This window comes from Paramisgurnus dabryanus, chromosome 9 (assembly GCF_030506205.2).
Source record: "Paramisgurnus dabryanus chromosome 9, PD_genome_1.1, whole genome shotgun sequence".
Taxonomy (NCBI): Eukaryota; Metazoa; Chordata; class Actinopteri; order Cypriniformes; family Cobitidae; genus Paramisgurnus; species Paramisgurnus dabryanus.
The window spans coordinates 6121997-6141996 of NC_133345.1; the positions used below are offsets into that span (position 1 = coordinate 6121997).

The 20000-nt window shown below is 48.3% G+C and overlaps 66 non-coding genes and 17 pseudogenes across 66 annotated transcripts in view; all 83 read right to left on the reverse strand.

The window, feature by feature from the left end:
- The window catches only part of LOC135736971 (5S ribosomal RNA), a 119-nt gene extending 118 nt beyond the window's left edge, over position 1 (reverse strand). Inside the window, exon 1 of the ribosomal RNA XR_010528074.2 lies at position 1. This exon is cut by the window's left edge and continues 118 nt beyond it. This is a non-coding gene — a ribosomal RNA (5S ribosomal RNA).
- Positions 2–126: 125 nt separating this feature from the next.
- On the reverse strand, positions 127–245 carry LOC135736986 (5S ribosomal RNA). Its single transcript, XR_010528089.2, has one exon. It is a non-coding gene; the product is annotated as a 5S ribosomal RNA (ribosomal RNA).
- Positions 246–370: 125 nt separating this feature from the next.
- Positions 371–489, reverse strand: LOC135736982 (5S ribosomal RNA; annotated as a pseudogene).
- A 120-nt stretch (positions 490–609) lies between these two features.
- On the reverse strand, positions 610–728 carry LOC135736993 (5S ribosomal RNA). The gene has a single exon (XR_010528096.2). It is a non-coding gene; the product is annotated as a 5S ribosomal RNA (ribosomal RNA).
- Positions 729–854: 126 nt separating this feature from the next.
- On the reverse strand, positions 855–973 carry LOC135737042 (5S ribosomal RNA). Its single transcript, XR_010528145.2, has one exon. It is a non-coding gene; the product is annotated as a 5S ribosomal RNA (ribosomal RNA).
- A 125-nt stretch (positions 974–1098) lies between these two features.
- On the reverse strand, positions 1099–1217 carry LOC135737033 (5S ribosomal RNA). The gene has a single exon (XR_010528136.2). It is a non-coding gene; the product is annotated as a 5S ribosomal RNA (ribosomal RNA).
- Positions 1218–1342: 125 nt separating this feature from the next.
- LOC135736614 (5S ribosomal RNA) lies at positions 1343–1461 on the reverse strand (annotated as a pseudogene).
- A 126-nt stretch (positions 1462–1587) lies between these two features.
- LOC135722496 (5S ribosomal RNA) lies at positions 1588–1706 on the reverse strand. The gene has a single exon (XR_010522229.1). It is a non-coding gene; the product is annotated as a 5S ribosomal RNA (ribosomal RNA).
- Positions 1707–1836: 130 nt separating this feature from the next.
- LOC135722497 (5S ribosomal RNA) lies at positions 1837–1955 on the reverse strand. The gene has a single exon (XR_010522230.1). It is a non-coding gene; the product is annotated as a 5S ribosomal RNA (ribosomal RNA).
- Positions 1956–2080: 125 nt separating this feature from the next.
- LOC135725168 (5S ribosomal RNA) lies at positions 2081–2199 on the reverse strand. The gene has a single exon (XR_010524814.1). It is a non-coding gene; the product is annotated as a 5S ribosomal RNA (ribosomal RNA).
- A 125-nt stretch (positions 2200–2324) lies between these two features.
- On the reverse strand, positions 2325–2443 carry LOC135724085 (5S ribosomal RNA). The gene has a single exon (XR_010523758.1). It is a non-coding gene; the product is annotated as a 5S ribosomal RNA (ribosomal RNA).
- Positions 2444–2569: 126 nt separating this feature from the next.
- On the reverse strand, positions 2570–2688 carry LOC135722498 (5S ribosomal RNA). Its single transcript, XR_010522231.1, has one exon. It is a non-coding gene; the product is annotated as a 5S ribosomal RNA (ribosomal RNA).
- A 125-nt stretch (positions 2689–2813) lies between these two features.
- Positions 2814–2932, reverse strand: LOC135722499 (5S ribosomal RNA). Its single transcript, XR_010522232.1, has one exon. It is a non-coding gene; the product is annotated as a 5S ribosomal RNA (ribosomal RNA).
- A 126-nt stretch (positions 2933–3058) lies between these two features.
- On the reverse strand, positions 3059–3177 carry LOC135723621 (5S ribosomal RNA). Its single transcript, XR_010523316.1, has one exon. It is a non-coding gene; the product is annotated as a 5S ribosomal RNA (ribosomal RNA).
- Positions 3178–3302: 125 nt separating this feature from the next.
- On the reverse strand, positions 3303–3421 carry LOC135724086 (5S ribosomal RNA). The gene has a single exon (XR_010523759.1). It is a non-coding gene; the product is annotated as a 5S ribosomal RNA (ribosomal RNA).
- A 126-nt stretch (positions 3422–3547) lies between these two features.
- On the reverse strand, positions 3548–3666 carry LOC135722500 (5S ribosomal RNA). Its single transcript, XR_010522233.1, has one exon. It is a non-coding gene; the product is annotated as a 5S ribosomal RNA (ribosomal RNA).
- A 124-nt stretch (positions 3667–3790) lies between these two features.
- Positions 3791–3909, reverse strand: LOC135722501 (5S ribosomal RNA). The gene has a single exon (XR_010522234.1). It is a non-coding gene; the product is annotated as a 5S ribosomal RNA (ribosomal RNA).
- A 125-nt stretch (positions 3910–4034) lies between these two features.
- Positions 4035–4153, reverse strand: LOC135726586 (5S ribosomal RNA; annotated as a pseudogene).
- A 120-nt stretch (positions 4154–4273) lies between these two features.
- On the reverse strand, positions 4274–4392 carry LOC135724798 (5S ribosomal RNA). Its single transcript, XR_010524456.1, has one exon. It is a non-coding gene; the product is annotated as a 5S ribosomal RNA (ribosomal RNA).
- Positions 4393–4522: 130 nt separating this feature from the next.
- Positions 4523–4641, reverse strand: LOC135722502 (5S ribosomal RNA). The gene has a single exon (XR_010522235.1). It is a non-coding gene; the product is annotated as a 5S ribosomal RNA (ribosomal RNA).
- Positions 4642–4766: 125 nt separating this feature from the next.
- Positions 4767–4885, reverse strand: LOC135722503 (5S ribosomal RNA). Its single transcript, XR_010522236.1, has one exon. It is a non-coding gene; the product is annotated as a 5S ribosomal RNA (ribosomal RNA).
- A 125-nt stretch (positions 4886–5010) lies between these two features.
- LOC135724088 (5S ribosomal RNA) lies at positions 5011–5129 on the reverse strand. Its single transcript, XR_010523761.1, has one exon. It is a non-coding gene; the product is annotated as a 5S ribosomal RNA (ribosomal RNA).
- Positions 5130–5255: 126 nt separating this feature from the next.
- On the reverse strand, positions 5256–5374 carry LOC135723612 (5S ribosomal RNA). Its single transcript, XR_010523307.1, has one exon. It is a non-coding gene; the product is annotated as a 5S ribosomal RNA (ribosomal RNA).
- A 125-nt stretch (positions 5375–5499) lies between these two features.
- LOC135722504 (5S ribosomal RNA) lies at positions 5500–5618 on the reverse strand. Its single transcript, XR_010522237.1, has one exon. It is a non-coding gene; the product is annotated as a 5S ribosomal RNA (ribosomal RNA).
- Positions 5619–5743: 125 nt separating this feature from the next.
- Positions 5744–5862, reverse strand: LOC135722506 (5S ribosomal RNA). The gene has a single exon (XR_010522239.1). It is a non-coding gene; the product is annotated as a 5S ribosomal RNA (ribosomal RNA).
- Positions 5863–5987: 125 nt separating this feature from the next.
- LOC135725393 (5S ribosomal RNA) lies at positions 5988–6106 on the reverse strand (annotated as a pseudogene).
- Positions 6107–6226: 120 nt separating this feature from the next.
- On the reverse strand, positions 6227–6345 carry LOC135724800 (5S ribosomal RNA). Its single transcript, XR_010524458.1, has one exon. It is a non-coding gene; the product is annotated as a 5S ribosomal RNA (ribosomal RNA).
- Positions 6346–6471: 126 nt separating this feature from the next.
- LOC135722508 (5S ribosomal RNA) lies at positions 6472–6590 on the reverse strand. Its single transcript, XR_010522240.1, has one exon. It is a non-coding gene; the product is annotated as a 5S ribosomal RNA (ribosomal RNA).
- Positions 6591–6715: 125 nt separating this feature from the next.
- Positions 6716–6834, reverse strand: LOC135726371 (5S ribosomal RNA; annotated as a pseudogene).
- Positions 6835–6954: 120 nt separating this feature from the next.
- Positions 6955–7073, reverse strand: LOC135724801 (5S ribosomal RNA). Its single transcript, XR_010524459.1, has one exon. It is a non-coding gene; the product is annotated as a 5S ribosomal RNA (ribosomal RNA).
- A 125-nt stretch (positions 7074–7198) lies between these two features.
- On the reverse strand, positions 7199–7317 carry LOC135722509 (5S ribosomal RNA). Its single transcript, XR_010522241.1, has one exon. It is a non-coding gene; the product is annotated as a 5S ribosomal RNA (ribosomal RNA).
- Positions 7318–7442: 125 nt separating this feature from the next.
- Positions 7443–7561, reverse strand: LOC135722510 (5S ribosomal RNA). Its single transcript, XR_010522242.1, has one exon. It is a non-coding gene; the product is annotated as a 5S ribosomal RNA (ribosomal RNA).
- A 125-nt stretch (positions 7562–7686) lies between these two features.
- Positions 7687–7805, reverse strand: LOC135724089 (5S ribosomal RNA). Its single transcript, XR_010523762.1, has one exon. It is a non-coding gene; the product is annotated as a 5S ribosomal RNA (ribosomal RNA).
- A 125-nt stretch (positions 7806–7930) lies between these two features.
- LOC135725150 (5S ribosomal RNA) lies at positions 7931–8049 on the reverse strand. Its single transcript, XR_010524797.1, has one exon. It is a non-coding gene; the product is annotated as a 5S ribosomal RNA (ribosomal RNA).
- A 125-nt stretch (positions 8050–8174) lies between these two features.
- On the reverse strand, positions 8175–8293 carry LOC135723585 (5S ribosomal RNA). The gene has a single exon (XR_010523282.1). It is a non-coding gene; the product is annotated as a 5S ribosomal RNA (ribosomal RNA).
- A 126-nt stretch (positions 8294–8419) lies between these two features.
- Positions 8420–8538, reverse strand: LOC135722511 (5S ribosomal RNA). Its single transcript, XR_010522243.1, has one exon. It is a non-coding gene; the product is annotated as a 5S ribosomal RNA (ribosomal RNA).
- Positions 8539–8663: 125 nt separating this feature from the next.
- Positions 8664–8782, reverse strand: LOC135726588 (5S ribosomal RNA; annotated as a pseudogene).
- Positions 8783–8902: 120 nt separating this feature from the next.
- Positions 8903–9021, reverse strand: LOC135724803 (5S ribosomal RNA). Its single transcript, XR_010524460.1, has one exon. It is a non-coding gene; the product is annotated as a 5S ribosomal RNA (ribosomal RNA).
- A 125-nt stretch (positions 9022–9146) lies between these two features.
- LOC135725775 (5S ribosomal RNA) lies at positions 9147–9265 on the reverse strand (annotated as a pseudogene).
- A 125-nt stretch (positions 9266–9390) lies between these two features.
- LOC135726795 (5S ribosomal RNA) lies at positions 9391–9509 on the reverse strand (annotated as a pseudogene).
- Positions 9510–9629: 120 nt separating this feature from the next.
- Positions 9630–9748, reverse strand: LOC135724369 (5S ribosomal RNA). Its single transcript, XR_010524036.1, has one exon. It is a non-coding gene; the product is annotated as a 5S ribosomal RNA (ribosomal RNA).
- Positions 9749–9874: 126 nt separating this feature from the next.
- On the reverse strand, positions 9875–9993 carry LOC135722512 (5S ribosomal RNA). Its single transcript, XR_010522244.1, has one exon. It is a non-coding gene; the product is annotated as a 5S ribosomal RNA (ribosomal RNA).
- Positions 9994–10118: 125 nt separating this feature from the next.
- Positions 10119–10237, reverse strand: LOC135722513 (5S ribosomal RNA). Its single transcript, XR_010522245.1, has one exon. It is a non-coding gene; the product is annotated as a 5S ribosomal RNA (ribosomal RNA).
- A 125-nt stretch (positions 10238–10362) lies between these two features.
- LOC135724090 (5S ribosomal RNA) lies at positions 10363–10481 on the reverse strand. Its single transcript, XR_010523763.1, has one exon. It is a non-coding gene; the product is annotated as a 5S ribosomal RNA (ribosomal RNA).
- Positions 10482–10607: 126 nt separating this feature from the next.
- LOC135724362 (5S ribosomal RNA) lies at positions 10608–10726 on the reverse strand. The gene has a single exon (XR_010524030.1). It is a non-coding gene; the product is annotated as a 5S ribosomal RNA (ribosomal RNA).
- Positions 10727–10851: 125 nt separating this feature from the next.
- On the reverse strand, positions 10852–10970 carry LOC135722514 (5S ribosomal RNA). The gene has a single exon (XR_010522246.1). It is a non-coding gene; the product is annotated as a 5S ribosomal RNA (ribosomal RNA).
- A 126-nt stretch (positions 10971–11096) lies between these two features.
- On the reverse strand, positions 11097–11215 carry LOC135722515 (5S ribosomal RNA). Its single transcript, XR_010522247.1, has one exon. It is a non-coding gene; the product is annotated as a 5S ribosomal RNA (ribosomal RNA).
- A 125-nt stretch (positions 11216–11340) lies between these two features.
- LOC135722516 (5S ribosomal RNA) lies at positions 11341–11459 on the reverse strand. The gene has a single exon (XR_010522248.1). It is a non-coding gene; the product is annotated as a 5S ribosomal RNA (ribosomal RNA).
- Positions 11460–11584: 125 nt separating this feature from the next.
- Positions 11585–11703, reverse strand: LOC135725394 (5S ribosomal RNA; annotated as a pseudogene).
- A 120-nt stretch (positions 11704–11823) lies between these two features.
- On the reverse strand, positions 11824–11942 carry LOC135726850 (5S ribosomal RNA; annotated as a pseudogene).
- Positions 11943–12067: 125 nt separating this feature from the next.
- Positions 12068–12186, reverse strand: LOC135726589 (5S ribosomal RNA; annotated as a pseudogene).
- Positions 12187–12306: 120 nt separating this feature from the next.
- LOC135724804 (5S ribosomal RNA) lies at positions 12307–12425 on the reverse strand. The gene has a single exon (XR_010524461.1). It is a non-coding gene; the product is annotated as a 5S ribosomal RNA (ribosomal RNA).
- A 132-nt stretch (positions 12426–12557) lies between these two features.
- LOC135722518 (5S ribosomal RNA) lies at positions 12558–12676 on the reverse strand. The gene has a single exon (XR_010522251.1). It is a non-coding gene; the product is annotated as a 5S ribosomal RNA (ribosomal RNA).
- A 125-nt stretch (positions 12677–12801) lies between these two features.
- Positions 12802–12920, reverse strand: LOC135722519 (5S ribosomal RNA). The gene has a single exon (XR_010522252.1). It is a non-coding gene; the product is annotated as a 5S ribosomal RNA (ribosomal RNA).
- Positions 12921–13045: 125 nt separating this feature from the next.
- On the reverse strand, positions 13046–13164 carry LOC135724091 (5S ribosomal RNA). The gene has a single exon (XR_010523764.1). It is a non-coding gene; the product is annotated as a 5S ribosomal RNA (ribosomal RNA).
- A 125-nt stretch (positions 13165–13289) lies between these two features.
- LOC135722520 (5S ribosomal RNA) lies at positions 13290–13408 on the reverse strand. Its single transcript, XR_010522253.1, has one exon. It is a non-coding gene; the product is annotated as a 5S ribosomal RNA (ribosomal RNA).
- A 127-nt stretch (positions 13409–13535) lies between these two features.
- LOC135726824 (5S ribosomal RNA) lies at positions 13536–13654 on the reverse strand (annotated as a pseudogene).
- A 120-nt stretch (positions 13655–13774) lies between these two features.
- On the reverse strand, positions 13775–13893 carry LOC135724805 (5S ribosomal RNA). The gene has a single exon (XR_010524462.1). It is a non-coding gene; the product is annotated as a 5S ribosomal RNA (ribosomal RNA).
- A 126-nt stretch (positions 13894–14019) lies between these two features.
- On the reverse strand, positions 14020–14138 carry LOC135723998 (5S ribosomal RNA). Its single transcript, XR_010523675.1, has one exon. It is a non-coding gene; the product is annotated as a 5S ribosomal RNA (ribosomal RNA).
- Positions 14139–14263: 125 nt separating this feature from the next.
- On the reverse strand, positions 14264–14382 carry LOC135726050 (5S ribosomal RNA; annotated as a pseudogene).
- Positions 14383–14507: 125 nt separating this feature from the next.
- Positions 14508–14626, reverse strand: LOC135724420 (5S ribosomal RNA). The gene has a single exon (XR_010524086.1). It is a non-coding gene; the product is annotated as a 5S ribosomal RNA (ribosomal RNA).
- A 126-nt stretch (positions 14627–14752) lies between these two features.
- Positions 14753–14871, reverse strand: LOC135723575 (5S ribosomal RNA). The gene has a single exon (XR_010523273.1). It is a non-coding gene; the product is annotated as a 5S ribosomal RNA (ribosomal RNA).
- Positions 14872–14995: 124 nt separating this feature from the next.
- On the reverse strand, positions 14996–15114 carry LOC135726590 (5S ribosomal RNA; annotated as a pseudogene).
- Positions 15115–15234: 120 nt separating this feature from the next.
- LOC135724806 (5S ribosomal RNA) lies at positions 15235–15353 on the reverse strand. Its single transcript, XR_010524463.1, has one exon. It is a non-coding gene; the product is annotated as a 5S ribosomal RNA (ribosomal RNA).
- Positions 15354–15479: 126 nt separating this feature from the next.
- Positions 15480–15598, reverse strand: LOC135722521 (5S ribosomal RNA). Its single transcript, XR_010522254.1, has one exon. It is a non-coding gene; the product is annotated as a 5S ribosomal RNA (ribosomal RNA).
- Positions 15599–15723: 125 nt separating this feature from the next.
- LOC135724344 (5S ribosomal RNA) lies at positions 15724–15842 on the reverse strand. Its single transcript, XR_010524013.1, has one exon. It is a non-coding gene; the product is annotated as a 5S ribosomal RNA (ribosomal RNA).
- Positions 15843–15967: 125 nt separating this feature from the next.
- LOC135724092 (5S ribosomal RNA) lies at positions 15968–16086 on the reverse strand. Its single transcript, XR_010523765.1, has one exon. It is a non-coding gene; the product is annotated as a 5S ribosomal RNA (ribosomal RNA).
- Positions 16087–16211: 125 nt separating this feature from the next.
- LOC135722522 (5S ribosomal RNA) lies at positions 16212–16330 on the reverse strand. Its single transcript, XR_010522255.1, has one exon. It is a non-coding gene; the product is annotated as a 5S ribosomal RNA (ribosomal RNA).
- A 125-nt stretch (positions 16331–16455) lies between these two features.
- On the reverse strand, positions 16456–16574 carry LOC135724258 (5S ribosomal RNA). Its single transcript, XR_010523927.1, has one exon. It is a non-coding gene; the product is annotated as a 5S ribosomal RNA (ribosomal RNA).
- Positions 16575–16699: 125 nt separating this feature from the next.
- Positions 16700–16818, reverse strand: LOC135726591 (5S ribosomal RNA; annotated as a pseudogene).
- Positions 16819–16938: 120 nt separating this feature from the next.
- LOC135724807 (5S ribosomal RNA) lies at positions 16939–17057 on the reverse strand. Its single transcript, XR_010524464.1, has one exon. It is a non-coding gene; the product is annotated as a 5S ribosomal RNA (ribosomal RNA).
- A 120-nt stretch (positions 17058–17177) lies between these two features.
- LOC135724808 (5S ribosomal RNA) lies at positions 17178–17296 on the reverse strand. The gene has a single exon (XR_010524465.1). It is a non-coding gene; the product is annotated as a 5S ribosomal RNA (ribosomal RNA).
- A 126-nt stretch (positions 17297–17422) lies between these two features.
- On the reverse strand, positions 17423–17541 carry LOC135722524 (5S ribosomal RNA). The gene has a single exon (XR_010522256.1). It is a non-coding gene; the product is annotated as a 5S ribosomal RNA (ribosomal RNA).
- A 126-nt stretch (positions 17542–17667) lies between these two features.
- LOC135722525 (5S ribosomal RNA) lies at positions 17668–17786 on the reverse strand. Its single transcript, XR_010522257.1, has one exon. It is a non-coding gene; the product is annotated as a 5S ribosomal RNA (ribosomal RNA).
- A 125-nt stretch (positions 17787–17911) lies between these two features.
- Positions 17912–18030, reverse strand: LOC135722526 (5S ribosomal RNA). The gene has a single exon (XR_010522258.1). It is a non-coding gene; the product is annotated as a 5S ribosomal RNA (ribosomal RNA).
- Positions 18031–18155: 125 nt separating this feature from the next.
- On the reverse strand, positions 18156–18274 carry LOC135722527 (5S ribosomal RNA). Its single transcript, XR_010522259.1, has one exon. It is a non-coding gene; the product is annotated as a 5S ribosomal RNA (ribosomal RNA).
- A 125-nt stretch (positions 18275–18399) lies between these two features.
- LOC135724478 (5S ribosomal RNA) lies at positions 18400–18518 on the reverse strand. Its single transcript, XR_010524142.1, has one exon. It is a non-coding gene; the product is annotated as a 5S ribosomal RNA (ribosomal RNA).
- A 126-nt stretch (positions 18519–18644) lies between these two features.
- On the reverse strand, positions 18645–18763 carry LOC135722528 (5S ribosomal RNA). The gene has a single exon (XR_010522260.1). It is a non-coding gene; the product is annotated as a 5S ribosomal RNA (ribosomal RNA).
- Positions 18764–18888: 125 nt separating this feature from the next.
- On the reverse strand, positions 18889–19007 carry LOC135722530 (5S ribosomal RNA). Its single transcript, XR_010522262.1, has one exon. It is a non-coding gene; the product is annotated as a 5S ribosomal RNA (ribosomal RNA).
- A 125-nt stretch (positions 19008–19132) lies between these two features.
- LOC135725396 (5S ribosomal RNA) lies at positions 19133–19251 on the reverse strand (annotated as a pseudogene).
- A 120-nt stretch (positions 19252–19371) lies between these two features.
- LOC135724809 (5S ribosomal RNA) lies at positions 19372–19490 on the reverse strand. Its single transcript, XR_010524466.1, has one exon. It is a non-coding gene; the product is annotated as a 5S ribosomal RNA (ribosomal RNA).
- A 125-nt stretch (positions 19491–19615) lies between these two features.
- Positions 19616–19734, reverse strand: LOC135726740 (5S ribosomal RNA; annotated as a pseudogene).
- Positions 19735–19854: 120 nt separating this feature from the next.
- On the reverse strand, positions 19855–19973 carry LOC135724810 (5S ribosomal RNA). The gene has a single exon (XR_010524467.1). It is a non-coding gene; the product is annotated as a 5S ribosomal RNA (ribosomal RNA).
- Between the last annotated feature and the right edge of the window lie 27 nt (positions 19974–20000).

A 20000-nucleotide genomic window follows, 5' to 3' on the forward strand; every position in this document is an offset into this window, starting at 1 on the left:
CGAGTGCAGACTTGATTCGAGAGACACTTCAAAACTAATGTGGCAACGCCATGCCATGGGAGAACGCTTACAGAAAGGACGCATTCATGGGAAAATATGACATAAATAAATATTTAATTAATTAAATGCTTACAGCACCTGGTATTCCCAGGCGGTCTCCCATCCAGGTACTAACCAGGCCCGACCCTGCTTGGCTTCCGAGATCAGACGAGAGCGGGCGTGCTCAGGGTGGTGTGGCCGTAAGCGAGTGCCGACTCGAATCGACAGACACTTCAAGACTTATGTGGCAACGCCATGACATCAGTGAACGCTTACAGAAAGAACGCATTCATGGGAAAAAATGACATAAATAAATATTTAATTAATTAAATGCTTACAGCACCTGGTATTCCCAGGCAATCTCCCATCCAAGTACTAACCAGGCCCGACCCTGCTTGGCTTCCGAGATCAGACGAGAGCGGGCGTGCTCAGGGTGGTGTGGCCGCAAGCGAGTGTTGACTTGATTCGAGAGACACTTCAAAACTAATGTGGCAACGCCATGCCATGGGAGAACGCTTACAGAAAGGACGCATTCATGGGAAAAATGACATAAATAATTAATTAATTTAATTCTTACAGCACCAGGTATTCCCAGGCGGTCTCCCATCCAAGTACTAACCAGGCCCGACCCTGCTTGGCTTCCGAGATCAGACGAGAGCGGGCGTGCTCAGGGTGGTGTGGCCGTAAACGAGTGCTGACTCGATTCGAGAGACACTTCAAGGCTAATGTGGCAACGCAATGACATCGGTAAATGGTTACAGAAAGGACGCATTCATGGGAAAAAATGACATAAAAAAAATAATTAATTAATTAAATGCTTACAGCACCTGGTATTCCCAGGCGGTCTCCCATCCAAGTACTAACCAGGCCCGACCCTGCTTGGCTTCCGAGATCAGACGAGAGCGGGCGTGCTCAGGGTGGTGTGGCCGTAAGCGAGTGCTGACTCGATTCGAGAGACACTTCAAGGCTAATGTGGCAACGCAATGACATCGGTAAATGGTTACAGAAAGGACGCATTCATGGGAAAATATGACATAAATAAATATTTAATTAATTAAATGCTTACAGCACCTGGTATTCCCAGGCGGTCTCCCATCCAAGTACTAACCAGGCCCGACCCTGCTTGGCTTCCGAGATCAGACGAGAGCGGGCGTGCTCAGGGTGGTGTGGCCGTAAGCGAGTGCTGACTCGCTTCGATAGACACTTCAAGACTTATGTGGCAACGCCATGACATCGGTGAACGCTTACAGAAAGATCGCATTCATGGGAAAAAATGACATAAATAAATATTTAATTAATTAAATGCTTACAGCACCTGGTATTCCCAGGCAATCTCCCATCCAAGTACTAACCAGGCCCGACCCTGCTTGGCTTCCGAGATCAGACGAGAGCGGGCGTGCTCAGGGTGGTGTGGCCGTAAGCGAGTGCTGACTCGATTCGAGAGACACTTCAAGGCTAATGTGGCAACGCAATGACATCGGTAAATGGTTACAGAAAGAACGCATTCATGGGAAAAAATGACATAAAAAAAATAATTAATTAATTAAATGCTTACAGCACCTGGTATTCCCAGGCGGTCTCCCATCCAAGTACTAACCAGGCCCGACCCTGCTTGGCTTCCGAGATCAGACGAGAGCGGGCGTGCTCAGGGTGGTGTGGCCGTAAGCGAGTGCTGACTCGATTCGAGAGACACTTCAAGGCTAATGTGGCAACGCAATGACATCGGTAAATGGTTACAGAAAGGACGCATTCATGGGAAAAAATGACATAAAAAAAAAAAATAATTAATTAATTAAATGCTTACAGCACCTGGTATTCCCAGGCGGTCTCCCATCCAAGTACTAACCAGGCCCGACCCTGCTTGGCTTCCGAGATCAGACGAGAGCGGGCGTGCTCAGGGTGGTGTGGCCGTAAGCGAGTGCTGACTCGATTCGAGAGACACTTCAAGGCTAATGTGGCAACGCAATGACATCGGTAAATGGTTACAGAAAGGACGCATTCATGGGAAAATATGACATAAATAAATATTTAATTAATTAAATGCTAACAGCACCTGGTATTCCCAGGCGGTCTCCCATCCAAGTACTAACCAGGCCCGCCCCTGCTTGGCTTCCGAGATCAGACGAGAGCGGGCGTGCTCAGGGTGGTGTGGCCGTAAGCGAGTGCTGACTCGCTTCGATAGACACTTCAAGACTTATGTGGCAACGCCATGACATCGGTGAACACTTACAGAAAGATCGCATTCATGGGAAAAAATGACATAAAAAAATAATTAATTAATTAAATGCTTACAGCACCTGGTATTCCCAGGCGGTCTCCCATCCAAGTACTAACCAGGCCCGACCCTGCTTGGCTTACGAGATCAGACGAGAACGGGCGTGCTCAGGGTGGTGTGGCCGTAAGCGAGTGCTGACTCGATTCGAGAGACACTTCAAGGCTAATGTGGCAACGCAATGACATCGGTAAATGGTTACAGAAAGGACGCATTCATGGGAAAAAATGACATAAAAAAAATAATTAATTAATTAAATGCTTACAGCACCTGGTATTCCCAGGCGGTCTCCCATCCAAGTACTAACCAGGCCCGACCCTGCTTGGCTTCCGAGATCAGACGAGAGCGGGCGTGCTCAGGGTGGTGTGGCCGTAAGCGAGTGCTGACTCGCTTCGATAGACACTTCAAGACTTATGTGGCAACGCCATGACATCAGTGAACGCTTACAGAAAGGTCGCATTCATGGGAAAAAATGACATAAAAAAATAATTAATTAATTAAATGCTTACAGCACCTGGTATTCCCAGGCGGTCTCCCATCCAAGTACTAACCAGGCCCGACCCTGCTTGGCTTCCGAGATCAGACGAGAGCGGGCGTGCTCAGGGTGGTGTGGCCGTAAGCGAGTGCTGACTCGATTCGAGAGACACTTCAAGGCTAATGTGGCAACGCAATGACATCGGTAAATGGTTACAGAAAGGACGCATTCATGGGAAAAAATGACATAAAAAAAATTATTAATTAATTAAATGCTTACAGCGCCTGGTATTCCCAGGCGGTCTCCCATCCAAGTACTAACCAGGCCCGACCCTGCTTGGCTTCCGAGATCAGACGAGAGCGGGCGTGCTCAGGGTGGTGTGGCCGTAAGCGAGTGCTGACTCGCTTCGATAGACACTTCAAGACTTATGTGGCAACGCCATGACATCGGTGAACGCTTACAGAAAGATCGCATTCATGGGAAAAAATGACATAAAAAAATAATTAATTAATTAAATGCTTACAGCACCTGGTATTCCCAGGCGGTCTCCCATCCAAGTACTAACCAGGCCCGACCCTGCTTGGCTTACGAGATCAGACGAGAACGGGCGTGCTCAGGGTGGTGTGGCCGTAAGCGAGTGCTGACTCCATTCGAGAGACACTTCAAGGCTAATGTGGCAACGCAATGACATCGGTAAATGGTTACAGAAAGGACGCATTCATGGGAAAAAATGACATAAAAAAAATAATTAATTAATTAAATGCTTACAGCACCTGGTATTCCCAGGCGGTCTCCCATCCAAGTACTAACCAGGCCCGACCCTGCTTGGCTTCCGAGATCAGACGAGAGCGGGCGTGCTCAGGGTGGTGTGGCCGTAAGCGAGTGCTGACTCGCTTCGATAGACACTTCAAGACTTATGTGGCAACGCCATGACATCAGTGAACGCTTACAGAAAGGTCGCATTCATGGGAAAAAATGACATAAAAAATAATTAATTAATTAAATGCTTACAGCACCTGGTATTCCCAGGCGGTCTCCCATCCAAGTACTAACCAGGCCCGACCCTGCTTGGCTTCCGAGATCAGACGAGAGCGGGCGTGCTCAGGGTGGTGTGGCCGTAAGCGAGTGCTGACTCGCTTCGATAGACACTTCAAGACTTATGTGGCAACGCCATGACATCAGTGAACGCTTACAGAAAGATCGCATTCATGGGAAAAAATGACATAAAAAAATAATTAATTAATTAAATGCTTAGAGCACCTGGTATTCCCAGGCGGTCTCCCATCCAAGTACTAACCAGGCCCGACCCTGCTTGGCTTACGAGATCAGACGAGAGCGGGCGTGCTCAGGGTGGCGTGGCCGTAAGCGAGTGCTGACTTGATTCGAGAGACACTTCAAAACTAATGTGGCAACGCCATGCCATGGGAGAACGCTTACAGAAAGGACGCATTCATGGGAAAAATGACATAAATAATTAATTAATTTAATTCTTACAGCACCAGGTATTCCCAGGCGGTCTCCCATCCAAGTACTAACCAGGCCCGACCCTGCTTGGCTTCCGAGATCAGACGAGAGCGGGCGTGCTCAGGGTGGTGTGGCCGTAAACGAGTGCTGACTCGATTCGAGAGACACTTCAAGGCTAATGTGGCAACGCAATGACATCGGTAAATGGTTACAGAAAGGACGCATTCATGGGAAAAAATGACATAAAAAAAAAAAATAATTAATTAATTAAATGCTTACAGCACCTGGTATTCCCAGGCGGTCTCCCATCCAAGTACTAACCAGGCCCGACCCTGCTTGGCTTCCGAGATCAGACGAGAGCGGGCGTGCTCAGGGTGGTGTGGCCGTAAGCGAGTGCTGACTCGATTCGAGAGACACTTCAAGGCTAATGTGGCAACGCAATGACATCGGTAAATGGTTACAGAAAGGACGCATTCATGGGAAAATATGACATAAATAAATATTTAATTAATTAAATGCTTACAGCACCTGGTATTCCCAGGCGGTCTCCCATCCAAGTACTAACCAGGCCCGACCCTGCTTGGCTTCCGAGATCAGACGAGAGCGGGCGTGCTCAGGGTGGTGTGGCCGTAAGCGAGTGCTGACTCGCTTCGATAGACACTTCAAGACTTATGTGGCAACGCCATGACATCGGTGAACACTTACAGAAAGATCGCATTCATGGGAAAAAATGACATAAAAAAATAATTAATTAATTAAATGCTTACAGCACCTGGTATTCCCAGGCGGTCTCCCATCCAAGTACTAACCAGGCCCGACCCTGCTTGGCTTACGAGATCAGACGAGAACGGGCGTGCTCAGGGTGGTGTGGCCGTAAGCGAGTGCTGACTCGATTCAAGAGACACTTCAAGGCTAATGTGGCAACGCAATGACATCGGTAAATGGTTACAGAAAGGACGCATTCATGGGAAAAAATGACATAAAAAAAATAATTAATTAATTAAATGCTTACAGCACCTGGTATTCCCAGGCGGTCTCCCATCCAAGTACTAACCAGGCCCGACCCTGCTTGGCTTCCGAGATCAGACGAGAGCGGGCATGCTCAGGGTGGTGTGGCCGTAAGCGAGTGCTGACTCGCTTCGATAGACACTTCAAGACTTATGTGGCAACGCCATGACATCAGTGAACGCTTACAGAAAGGTCGCATTCATGGGAAAAAATGACATAAATAAATATTTAATTAATTAAATGCTTACAGCACCTGGTATTCCCAGGCGGTCTCCCATCCAAGTACTAACCAGGCCCGACCCTGCTTGGCTTCCGAGATCAGACGAGAGCGGGCGTGCTCAGGGTGGTGTGGCCGTAAGCGAGTGCTGACTCGATTCGAGAGACACTTAAAGGCTAATGTGGCAACGCAATGACATCGGTAAATGGTTACAGAAAGGACGCATTCATGGGAAAAAATGACATAAAAAAATTAATTATTAATTAAATGCTTACAGCACCTGGTATTCCCAGGCGGTCTCCCATCCAAGTACTAACCAGGCCCGACCCTGCTTGGCTTCCGAGATCAGACGAGAGCGGGCGTGCTCAGGGTGGTGTGGCCGTAAGCGAGTGCCGACTCGAATCGAGAGACACTTCAAGACTTATGTGGCAACGCCATGACATCAGTGAACGCTTACAGAAAGAACGCATTCATGGGAAAAAATGACATAAATAAATATTTAATTAATTAAATGCTTACAGCACCTGGTATTCCCAGGCAATCTCCCATCCAAGTACTAACCAGGCCCGACCCTGCTTGGCTTCCGAGATCAGACGAGAGCGGGCGTGCTCAGGGTGGTGTGGCCGTAAGCGAGTGCGGACTTGATTCGAGAGACACTTCAAAACTAATGTGGCAACGGCATGCCATGGGAGAACGCTTACAGAAAGGACGCATTCATGGGAAAAATGACATAAAAAATTAATTAATTAAATTCTTACAGCACCAGGTATTCCCAGGCGGTCTCCCATCCAAGTACTAACCAGGCCCGACCCTGCTTGGCTTCCGAGATCAGACGAGAGCGGGCGTGCTCAGGGTGGTGTGGCCGTAAACGAGTGCTGACTCGATTCGAGAGACACTTCAAGGCTAATGTGGCAACGCAATGACATCGGTAAATGGTTACAGAAATGACGCATTCATGGGAAAAAATGACATAAAAAAAATAATTAATTAATTAAATGCTTACAGCACCTGGTATTCCCAGGCGGTCTCCCATCCAAGTACTAACCAGGCCCGACCCTGCTTGGCTTCCGAGATCAGACGAGAGCGGGCGTGCTCAGGGTGGTGTGGCCGTAAGCGAGTGCTGACTCGCTTCGATAGACACTTCAAGACTTATGTGGCAACGCCATGACATCAGTGAACGCTTACAGAAAGATCGCATTCATGGGAAAAAATGACATAAAAAAATAATTAATTAATTAAATGCTTAGAGCACCTGGTATTCCCAGGCGGTCTCCCATCCAAGTACTAACCAGGCCCGACCCTGCTTGGCTTACGAGATCAGACGAGAGCGGGCGTGCTCAGGGTGGCATGGCCGCAAGCGAGTGCTGACTTGATTCGAGAGACACTTCAAAACTAATGTGGCAACGCCATGCCATGGGAGAACGCTTACAGAAAGGACGCATTCATGGGAAAAATGACATAAATAATTAATTAATTTAATTCTTACAGCACCAGGTATTCCCAGGCGGTCTCCCATCCAAGTACTAACCAGGCCCGACCCTGCTTGGCTTCCGAGATCAGACGAGAGCGGGCGTGCTCAGGGTGGTGTGGCCGTAAACGAGTGCTGACTCGATTCGAGAGACACTTCAAGGCTAATGTGGCAACGCAATGACATCGGTAAATGGTTACAGAAAGGACGCATTCATGGGAAAAAATGACATAAAAAAATAATTAATTAATTAAATGCTTACAGCACCTGGTATTCCCAGGCGGTCTCCCATCCAAGTACTAACCAGGCCCGACCCTGCTTGGCTTCCGAGATCAGACGAGAGCGGGCGTGCTCAGGGTGGTGTGGCCGTAAGCGAGTGCTGACTCGATTCGAGAGACACTTCAAGGCTAATGTGGCAACGCAATGACATCGGTAAATGGTTACAGAAAGGACGCATTCATGGGAAAATATGACATAAATAAATATTTAATTAATTAAATGCTTACAGCACCTGGTATTCCCAGGCGGTCTCCCATCCAAGTACTAACCAGGCCCGACCCTGCTTGGCTTCCGAGATCAGACGAGAGCGGGCGTGCTCAGGGTGGTGTGGCCGTAAGCGAGTGCTGACTCGCTTCGATAGACACTTCAAGACTTATGTGGCAACGCCATGACATAGGTGAACGCTTACAGAAAGATCGCATTCATGGGAAAAAATGACATAAAAAAATAATTAATTAATTAAATGCTTACAGCACCTGGTATTCCCAGGCGGTCTCCCATCCAAGTACTAACCAGGCCCGACCCTGCTTGGCTTACGAGATCAGACGAGAACGGGCGTGCTCAGGGTGGTGTGGCCGTAAGCGAGTGCTGACTCGATTCGAGAGACACTTCAAGGCTAATGTGGCAACGCAATGACATCGGTAAATGGTTACAGAAAGGACGCATTCATGGGAAAAAATGACATAAAAAAATAATTAATTAATTAAATGCTTACAGCACCTGGTATTCCCAGGCGGTCTCCCATCCAAGTACTAACCAGGCCCGACCCTGCTTGGGTTCCGAGATCAGACGAGAGCGGGCGTGCTCAGGGTGGTGTGGCCGTAAGCGAGTGCTGACTCGCTTCGATAGACACTTCAAGACTTATGTGGCAACGCCATGACATCAGTGAACGCTTACAGAAAGGTCGCATTCATGGGAAAAAATGACATAAAAAAATAATTAATTAATTAAATACTTACAGCACCTGGTATTCCCAGGCGGTCTCCCATCCAAGTACTAACCAGGCCCGACCCTGCTTGGCTTCCGAGATCAGACGAGAGCGGGCGTGCTCAGGGTGGTGTGGCCGTAAGCGAGTGCTGACTCGATTCGAGAGACACTTCAAGGCTAATGTGGCAACGCAATGACATCGGTAAATGGTTACAGAAAGGACGCATTCATGGGAAAAAATGACATAAAAAAAATTATTAATTAATTAAATGCTTACAGCACCTGGTATTCCCAGGCGGTCTCCCATCCAAGTACTAACCAGGCCCGACCCTGCTTGGCTTCCGAGATCAGACGAGAGCGGGCGTGCTCAGGGTGGTGTGGCCGTAAGCGAGTGCTGACTCGATTCGAGAGACACTTCAAGGCTAATGTGGCAACGCAATGACATCGGTAAATGGTTACAGAAAGGACGCATTCATGGGAAAAAATGACATAAAAAAATAATTAATTAATTAAATGCTTAGAGCACCTGGTATTCCCAGGCGGTCTCCCATCCAAGTACTAACCAGGCCCGACCCTGCTTGGCTTACGAGATCAGACGAGAGCGGGCGTGCTCAGGGTGGCGTGGCCGTAAGCGAGTGCTGACTTGATTCGAGAGACACTTCAAAACTAATGTGGCAACGCCATGCCATGGGAGAACGCTTACAGAAAGGACGCATTCATGGGAAAAATGACATAAATAATTAATTAATTTAATTCTTACAGCACCAGGTATTCCCAGGCGGTCTCCCATCCAAGTACTAACCAGGCCCGACCCTGCTTGGCTTCCGAGATCAGACGAGAGCGGGCGTGCTCAGGGTGGTGTGGCCGTAAACGAGTGCTGACTCGATTCGAGAGACACTTCAAGGCTAATGTGGCAACGCAATGACATCGGTAAATGGTTACAGAAAGGACGCATTCATGGGAAAATATGACATAAATAAATATTTAATTAATTAAATGCTTACAGCACCTGGTATTCCCAGGCGGTCTCCCATCCAAGTACTAACCAGGCCCGACCCTGCTTGGCTTCCGACATCAGACGAGAGCGGGCATGCTCAGGGTGGTGTGGCCGTAAGCGAGTGCTGACTCGCTTCGATAGACACTTCAAGACTTATGTGGCAACGCCATGACATCAGTGAACGCTTACAGAAAGATCGCATTCATGGGAAAAAATGACATAAAAAAATAATTAATTAATTAAATGCTTAGAGCACCTGGTATTCCCAGGCGGTCTCCCATCCAAGTACTAACCAGGCCCGACCCTGCTTGGCTTACGAGATCAGACGAGAGCGGGCGTGCTCAGGGTGGCGTGGCCGTAAACGAGTGCTGACTTGATTCGAGAGACACTTCAAAACTAATGTGGCAACGCCATGCCATGGGAGAACGCTTACAGAAAGGACGCATTCATGGGAAAAATGACATAAATAATTAATTAATTTAATTCTTACAGCACCAGGTATTCCCAGGAGGTCTCCCATCCAAGTACTAACCAGGCCCGACCCTGCTTGGCTTCCGAGATCAGACGAGAGCGGGCGTGCTCAGGGTGGTGTGGCCGTAAACGAGTGCTGACTCGATTCGAGAGACACTTCAAGGCTAATGTGGCAACGCAATGACATCGGTAAATGGTTACAGAAAGAACGCATTCATGGGAAAAAATGACATAAAAAAAATAATTAATTAATTAAATGCTTACAGCACCTGGTATTCCCAGGCGGTCTCCCATCCAAGTACTAACCAGGCCCGACCCTGCTTGGCTTCCGAGATCAGACGAGAGCGGGCGTGCTCAGGGTGGTGTGGCCGTAAGCGAGTGCTGACTCGATTCGAGAGACACTTCAAGGCTAATGTGGCAACGCAATGACATCGGTAAATGGTTACAGAAAGGACGCATTCATGGGAAAATATGACATAAATAAATATTTAATTAATTAAATGCTTACAGCACCTGGTATTCCCAGGCGGTCTCCCATCCAAGTACTAACCAGGCCCGACCCTGCTTGGCTTCCGAGATCAGACGAGAGCGGGCGTGCTCAGGGTGGTGTGGCCGTAAGCGAGTGCTGACTCGCTTCGATAGACACTTCAAGACTTATGTGGCAACGCCATGACATCGGTGAACGCTTACAGAAAGATCGCATTCATGGGAAAAAATGACATAAAAAAATAATTAATTAATTAAATGCTTACAGCACCTGGTATTCCCAGGCGGTCTCCCATCCAAGTACTAACCAGGCCCGACCCTGCTTGGCTTACGAGATCAGACGAGAACGGGCGTGCTCAGGGTGGTGTGGCCGTAAGCGAGTGCTGACTCGATTCGAGAGACACTTCAAGGCTAATGTGGCAACGCAATGACATCGGTAAATGGTTACAGAAAGGACGCATTCATGGGAAAAAATGACATAAAAAAAATTATTAATTAATTAAATGCTTACAGCACCTGGTATTCCCAGGCGGTCTCCCATCCAAGTACTAACCAGGCCCGACCCTGCTTGGCTTCCGAGATCAGACGAGAGCGGCCGTGCTCAGGGTGGTGTGGCCGTAAGCGAGTGCTGACTCGCTTCGATAGACACTTCAAGACTTATGTGGCAACGCCATGACATCAGTGAACGCTTACAGAAAGGTCGCATTCATGGGAAAAAATGACATAAAAAAATAATTAATTAATTAAATGCTTACAGCACCTGGTATTCCCAGGCGGTCTCCCATCCAAGTACTAACCAGGCCCGACCCTGCTTGGCTTCCGAGATCAGACGAGAGCGGGCGTGCTCAGGGTGGTGTGGCCGTAAGCGAGTGCTGACTCGATTCGAGAGACACTTCAAGGCTAATGTGGCAACGCAATGACATCGGTAAATGGTTACAGAAAGGACGCATTCATGGGAAAAAATGACATAAAAAAAAATATTAATTAATTAAATGCTTACAGCACCTGGTATTCCCAGGCGGTCTCCCATCCAAGTACTAACCAGGCCCGACCCTGCTTGGCTTCCGAGATCAGACGAGAGCGGGCGTGCTCAGGGTGGTGTGGCCGTAAGCGAGTGCAGACTTGATTCGAGAGACACTTCAAAACTAATGTGGCAACGCCATGCCATGGGAGAACGCTTACAGAAAGGACGCATTCATGGGAAAATATGACATAAATAAATATTTAATTAATTAAATGCTTACAGCACCTGGTATTCCCAGGCGGTCTCCCATCCAAGTACTAACCAGGCCCGACCCTGCTTGGCTTCCGAGATCAGACGAGAGCGGGCGTGCTCAGGGTGGTGTGGCCGTAAGCGAGTGCCGACTCGAATCGACAGACACTTCAAGACTTATGTGGCAACGCCATGACATCAGTGAACGCTTACAGAAAGAACGCATTCATGGGAAAAAATGACATAAATAAATATTTAATTAATTAAATGCTTACAGCACCTGGTATTCCCAGGCAATCTCCCATCCAAGTACTAACCAGGCCCGACCCTGCTTGGCTTCCGAGATCAGACGAGAGCGGGCGTGCTCAGGGTGGTGTGGCCGTAAGCGAGTGCGGACTTGATTCGAGAGACACTTCAAAACTAATGTGGCAACGGCATGCCATGGGAGAACGCTTACAGAAAGGACGCATTCATGGGAAAAATGACATAAAAAATTAATTAATTAAATTCTTACAGCACCAGGTATTCCCAGGCGGTCTCTCATCCAAGTACTAACCAGGCCTGACCCTGCTTGGCTTCCGAGATCAGACGAGAGCGGGCGTGCTGAGGGTGGTGTGGCCGTAAGCGAGTGCTGACTCGCTTCGATAGACACTTCAAGACTTATGTGGCAACGCCATGACATCAGTGAACGCTTACAGAAAGATCGCATTCATGGGAAAAAATGACATAAAAAAATAATTAATTAATTAAATGCTTAGAGCACCTGGTATTCCCAGGCGGTCTCCCATCCAAGTACTAACCAGGCCCGACCCTGCTTGGCTTACGAGATCAGACGAGAGCGGGCGTGCTCAGGGTGGCGTGGCCGTAAGCGAGTGCTGACTTGATTCGAGAGACACTTCAAAACTAATGTGGCAACGCCATGCCATGGGAGAACGCTTACAGAAAGGACGCATTCATGGGAAAAATGACATAAATAATTAATTAATTTAATTCTTACAGCACCAGGTATTCCCAGGCGGTCTCCCATCCAAGTACTAACCAGGCCCGACCCTGCTTGGCTTCCGAGATCAGACGAGAGCGGGCGTGCTCAGGGTGGTGTGGCCGTAAACGAGTGCTGACTCGATTCGAGAGACACTTCAAGGCTAATGTGGCAACGCAATGACATCGGTAAATGGTTACAGAAAGGACGCATTCATGGGAAAAAATGACATAAAAAAAAAAAAAAAAATTAATTAATTAAATGCTTACAGCACCTGGTATTCCCAGGCGGTCTCCCATCCAAGTACTAACCAGGCCCGACCCTGCTTGGCTTCCGAGATCAGACGAGAGCGGGCGTGCTCAGGGTGGTGTGGCCGTAAGCGAGTGCTGACTCGATTCGAGAGACACTTCAAGGCTAATGTGGCAACGCAATGACATCGGTAAATGGTTACAGAAAGGACGCATTCATGGGAAAATATGACATAAATAAATATTTAATTAATTAAATGCTTACAGCACCTGGTATTCCCAGGCGGTCTCCCATCCAAGTACTAACCAGGCCCGACCCTGCTTGGCTTCCGAGATCAGACGAGAGCGGGCGTGCTCAGGGTGGTGTGGCCGTAAGCGAGTGCTGACTCGCTTCGATAGACACTTCAAGACTTATGTGGCAACGCCATGACATCGGTGAACACTTACAGAAAGATCGCATTCATGGGAAAAAATGACATAAAAAAATAATTAATTAATTAAATGCTTACAGCACCTGGTATTCCCAGGCGGTCTCCCATCCAAGTACTAACCAGGCCCGACCCTGCTTGGCTTACGAGATCAGACGAGAACGGGCGTGCTCAGGGTGGTGTGGCCGTAAGCGAGTGCTGACTCGATTCGAGAGACACTTCAAGGCTTATGTGGCAACGCAATGACATCGGTAAATGGTTACAGAAAGGACGCATTCATGGGAAAAAATGACATAAAAAAATAATTAATTAATTAAATGCTTACAGCACCTGGTATTCCCAGGCGGTCTCCCATCCAAGTACTAACCAGGCCCGACCCTGCTTGGCTTCCGAGATCAGACGAGAGCGGGCGTGCTCAGGGTGGTGTGGCCGTAAGCGAGTGCTGACTCGCTTCGATAGACACTTCAAGACTTATGTGGCAACGCCATGACATCAGTGAACGCTTACAGAAAGATCGCATTCATGGGAAAAAATGACATAAAAAAAAAAAAATTATTAATTAAATGCTTAGAGCACCTGGTATTCCCAGGCGGTCTCCCATCCAAGTACTAACCAGGCCCGACCCTGCTTGGCTTACGAGATCAGACGAGAGCGGGCGTGCTCAGGGTAGCGTGGCCGTAAGCGAGTGGTGACTTGATTCGAGAGACACTTCAAAACTAATGTGGCAACGCCATGCCATGGGAGAACGCTTACAGAAAGGACGCATTCATGGGAAAAATGACATAAATAATTAATTAATTTAATTCTTACAGCACCAGGTATTCCCAGGCGGTCTCCCATCCAAGTACTAACCAGGCCCGACCCTGCTTGGCTTCCGAGATCAGACGAGAGCGGGCGTGCTCAGGGTGGTGTGGCCGTAAACGAGTGCTGACTCGATTCGAGAGACACTTCAAGGCTAATGTGGCAACGCAATGACATCGGTAAATGGTTACAGAAAGGACGCATTCATGGGAAAAAATGACATAAAAAAAATAATTAATTAATTAAATGCTTACAGCACCTGGTATTCCCAGGCGGTCTCCCATCCAAGTACTAACCAGGCCCGACCCTGCTTGGCTTCCGAGATCAGACGAGAGCGGGCGTGCTCAGGGTGGTGTGGCCGTAAGGGAGTGCTGACTCGATTCGAGAGACACTTCAAGGCTAATGTGGCAACGCAATGACATCGGTAAATGGTTACAGAAAGGACGCATTCATGGGAAAATATGACATAAATAAATATTTAATTAATTAAATGCTTACAGCACCTGGTATTCCCAGGCGGTCTCCCATCCAATTACTAACCAGGCCCGACCCTGCTTGGCTTCCGACATCAGACGAGAGCGGGCGTGCTCAGGGTGGTGTGGCCGTAAGCGAGTGCTGACTCGCTTCGATAGACACTTCAAGACTTATGTGGCAACGCCATGACATCAGTGAACGCTTACAGAAAGATCGCATTCATGGGAAAAAATGACATAAAAAAATAATTAATTAATTAAACGCTTACAGCACCTGGTATTCCCAGGCGGTCTCCCATCCAAGTACTAACCAGGCCCGACCCTGCTTGGCTTACGAGATCAGACGAGAACGGGCGTGCTCAGGGTGGTGTGGCCGTAAGCGAGTGCTGACTCGATTCGAGAGACACTTCAAGGCTAATGTGGCAACGCAATGACATCGGTAAATGGTTACAGAAAGGACGCATTCATGGGAAAAAATGACATAAAAAAAATAATTAATTAATTAAATGCTTACAGCACCTGGTATTTCCAGGCGGTCTCCCATCCAAGTACTAACCAGGCCCGACCCTGCTTGGCTTCCGAGATCAGACGAGAGCGGGCGTGTTCAGGGTGGTGTGGCCGTAAGCGAGTGCTAACTCGCTTCGATAGACACTTCAAGACTTATGTGGCAACGCCATGACATCAGTGAACGCTTACAGAAAGATCGCATTCATGGGAAAAAATGACATAAAAAAAAATTAATTAATTAAATGCTTAGAGCACCTGGTATTCCCAGGCGGTCTCCCATCCAAGTACTAACCAGGCCCGACCCTGCTTGGCTTACGAGATCAGACGAGAGCGGGCGTGCTCAGGGTGGCGTGGCCGTAAGCGAGTGGTGACTTGATTCGAGAGACACTTCAAAACTAATGTGGCAACGCCATGCCATGGGAGAACGCTTACAGAAAGGACGCATTCATGGGAAAAATGACATAAATAATTAATTAATTTAATTCTTACAGCACCAGGTATTCCCAGGCGGTCTCCCATCCAAGTACTAACCAGGCCCGACCCTGCTTGGCTTCCGAGATCAGACGAGAGCGGGCGTGCTCAGGGTGGTGTGGCCGTAAACGAGTGCTGACTCGATTCGAGAGACACTTCAAGGCTAATGTGGCAACGCAATGACATCGGTAAATGGTTACAGAAAGGACGCATTCATGGGAAAAAATGACATAAAAAAAATAATTAATTAATTAAATGCTTACAGCACCTGGTATTCCCAGGCGGTCTCCCATCCAAGTACTAACCAGGCCCGACCCTGCTTGGCTTCCGAGATCAGACGAGAGCGGGCGTGCTCAGGGTGGTGTGGCCGTAAGCGAGTGCTGACTCGATTCGAGAGACACTTCAAGGCTAATGTGGCAACGCAATGACATCGGTAAATGGTTACAGAAAGGACGCATTCATGGGAAAATATGACATAAATAAATATTTAATTAATTAAATGCTTACAGCACCTGGTATTCCCAGGCGGTCTCCCATCCAAGTACTAACCAGGCCTGACCCTGCTTGGCTTCCGAGATCAGACGAGAGCGGGCGTGCTCAGGGTGGTGTGGCCGTAAGCGAGTGCTGACTCGCTTCGATAGACACTTCAAGACTTATGTGGCAACGCCATGACATCGGTGAACACTTACAGAAAGATCGCATTCATGGGAAAAAATGACATAAAAAAATAATTAATTAATTAAATGCTTACAGCACCTGGTATTCCCAGGCGGTCTCCCATCCAAGTACTAACCAGGCCCGACCCTGCTTGGCTTACGAGATCAGACGAGAACGGGCGTGCTCAGGGTGGTGTGGCCGTAAGCGAGTGCTGACTCGCTTCGATAGACACTTCAAGACTTATGTGGAAACGCCATGACATCGGTGAACACTTACAGAAAGATCGCATTCATGGGAAAAAATGACATAAAAAAATAATTAATTAATTAAATGCTTACAGCACCTGGTATTCCCAGGCGGTCTCCCATCCAAGTACTAACCAGGCCCGACCCTGCTTGGCTTCCGAGATCAGACGAGAGCGGGCGTGCTCAGGGTGGTGTGGCCGTAAGCGAGTGCTGACTCGCTTCGATAGACACTTCAAGACTTATGTGGCAACGCCATGACATCGGTGAACACTTACAGAAAGATCGCATTCATGGGAAAAAATGACATAAAAAAATAATTAATTAATTAAATGCTTACAGCACCTGGTATTCCCAGGCGGTCTCCCATCCAAGTACTAACCAGGCCCGACCCTGCTTGGCTTCCGAGATCAGACAAGAGCGGGCGTGCTCAGGGTGGTGTGGCCGTAAGCGAGTGCAGACTTGATTCGAGAGACACTTCAAAACTAATGTGGCAACGCCATGCCATGGGAGAACGCTTACAGAAAGGACGCATTCATGGGAAAAAATGACATAAAAAAATAATTAATTAATTAAATGCTTAGAGCACCTGGTATTCCCAGGCGGTCTCCCATCCAAGTACTAACCAGGCCCGACCCTGCTTGGCTTACGAGATCAGACGAGAGCGGGCGTGCTCAGGGTGGCGTGGCCGTAAGCGAGTGCTGACTTGATTCGAGAGACACTTCAAAACTAATGTGGCAACGCCATGCCATGGGAGAACGCTTACAGAAAGGACGCATTCATGGGAAAAATGACATAAATAATTAATTAATTTAATTCTTACAGCACCAGGTATTCCCAGGCGGTCTCCCATCCAAGTACTAACCAGGCCCGACCCTGCTTGGCTTCCGAGATCAGACGAGAGCGGGCGTGCTCAGGGTGGTGTGGCCGTAAACGAGTGCTGACTCGATTCGAGAGACACTTCAAGGCTAATGTGGCAACGCCATGCCATGGGAGAACGCTTACAGAAAGGACGCATTCATGGGAAAAATGACATAAATAATTAATTAATTTAATTCTTACAGCACCAGGTATTCCCAGGCGGTCTCCCATCCAAGTACTAACCAGGCCCGACCCTGCTTGGCTTCCGAGATCAGACGAGAGCGGGCGTGCTCAGGGTGGTGTGGCCGTAAACGAGTGCTGACTCGATTCGAGAGACACTTCAAGGCTAATGTGGCAACGCAATGACATCGGTAAATGGTTACAGAAAGGACGCATTCATGGGAAAAAATGACATAAAAAAAATAATTAATTAATTAAATGCTTACAGCACCTGGTATTCCCAGGCGGTCTCCCATCCAAGTACTAACCAGGCCCGACCCTGCTTGGCTTCCGAGATCAGACGAGAGCGGGCGTGCTCAGGGTGGTGTGGCCGTAAGCGAGTGCTGACTCGATTCGAGAGACACTTCAAGGATAATGTGGCAACGCAATGACATCGGTAAATGGTTACAGAAAGGACGCATTCATGGGAAAAAATGACATAAAAAAAATAATTAATTAATTAAATGCTTACAGCACCTGGTATTCCCAGGCGGTCTCCCATCCAAGTACTAACCAGGCCCGACCCTGCTTGGCTTCCGAGATCAGACGAGAGCGGGCGTGCTCAGGGTGGTGTGGCCGTAAGCGAGTGCTGACTCGCTTCGATAGACACTTCAAGACTTATGTGGCAACGCCATGACATCAGTGAACGCTTACAGAAAGATCGCATTCATGGGAAAAAATGACATAAAAAAATAATTAATTAATTAAATGCTTACAGCACCTGGTATTCCCAGGCGGTCTCCCATCCAAGTACTAACCAGGCCCGACCCTGCTTGGCTTCCGAGATCAGACGAGAGCGGGCGTGCTCAGGGTGGTGTGGCCGTAAGCGAGTGCTGACTCGATTCGATAGACACTTCAAGACTTATGTGGCAACGCCATGACATCAGTGAACGCTTACAGAAAGATCGCATTCATGGGAAAAAATGACATAAAAAAATAATTAATTAATTAAATGCTTACAGCACCTGGTATTCCCAGGCGGTCTCCCATCCAAGTACTAACCAGGCCCGACCCTGCTTGGCTTCCGAGATCAGACGAGAGCGGGCGTGCTCAGGGTGGTGTGGCCGTAAGCGAGTGCTGACTCGATTCTAGAGACACTTCAAGGCTAATGTGGCAACGCAATGACATCGGTAAATGGTTACAGAAAGGACGCATTCATGGGAAAAAATGACATGAAAAAATAATTAATTAATTAAATGCTTACAGCACCTGGTATTCCCAGGCGGTCTCCCATCCAAGTACTAACCAGGCCCGACCCTGCTTGGCTTCCGAGATCAGACAAGAGCGGGCGTGCTCAGGGAGGTGTGGCCGTAAGCGAGTGCTGACTCGATTCGAGAGACACTTCAAGGCTAATGTGGCAACGCAATGACATCGGTAAATGGTTACAGAAAGGACGCATTCATGGGAAAAAATGACATAAAAAAAATTATTAATTAATTAAATGCTTACAGCACCTGGTATTCCCAGGCGGTCTCCCATCCAAGTACTAACCAGGCCCGACCCTGCTTGGCTTCCGAGATCAGACGAGAGCGGGCGTGCTCAGGGTGGTGTGGCCGTAAGCGAGTGCAGACTTGATTCGAGAGACACTTCAAAACTAATGTGGCAACGCCATGCCATGGGAGAACGCTTACAGAAAGGACGCATTCATGGGAAAATATGACATAAATAAATATTTAATTAATTAAATGCTTACAGCACCTGGTATTCCCAGGCGGTCTCCCATCCAAGTACTAACCAGGCCCGACCCTGCTTGGCTTCCGAGATCAGACGAGAGCGGGCGTGCTCAGGGTGGTGTGGCCGTAAGCGAGTGCCGACTCGAATCGACAGACACTTCAAGACTTATGTGGCAACGCCATGACATCAGTGAACGCTTACAGAAAGAACGCATTCATGGGAAAAAATGACATAAATAAATATTTAATTAATTAAATGCTTACAGCACCTGGTATTCCCAGGCAATCTCCCATCCAAGTACTAACCAGGCCCGACCCTGCTTGGCTTCCGAGATCAGACGAGAGCGGGCGTGCTCAGGGTGGTGTGGCCGTAAGCGAGTGCGGACTTGATTCGAGAGACACTTCAAAACTAATGTGGCAACGGCATGCCATGGGAGAACGCTTACAGAAAGGACGCATTCATGGGAAAAATGACATAAAAAATTAATTAATTAAATTCTTACAGCACCAGGTATTCCCAGGCGGTCTCCCATCCAAGTACTAACCAGGCCCGACCCTGCTTGGCTTCCGAGATCAGACGAGAGCGGGCGTGCTCAGGGTGGTGTGGCCGTAAACAAGTGCTGACTCGATTCGAGAGACACTTCAAAACTAATGTGGCAACGCCATGCCATGGGAGAACGCTTACAGAAAGGACGCATTCATGGGAAAAAATGACATAAAAAAATAATTAATTAATTAAATGCTTAGAGCACCTGGTATTCCCAGGCGGTCTCCCATCCAAGTACTATCCAGGCCCGACCCTGCTTGGCTTACGAGATCAGACGAGAGCGGGCGTGCTCAGGGTGGCGTGGCCGTAAGCGAGTGCTGACTTGATTCGAGAGACACTTCAAAACTAATGTGGCAACGCCATGCCATGGGAGAACGCTTACAGAAAGGACGCATTCATGGGAAAAATGACATAAATAATTAATTAATTTAATTCTTACAGCACCAGGTATTCCCAGGCGGTCTCCCATCCAAGTACTAACCAGGCCCGACCCTGCTTGGCTTCCGAGATCAGACGAGAGCGGGCGTGCTCAGGGTGGTGTGGCCGTAAACGAGTGCTGACTCGATTCGAGAGACACT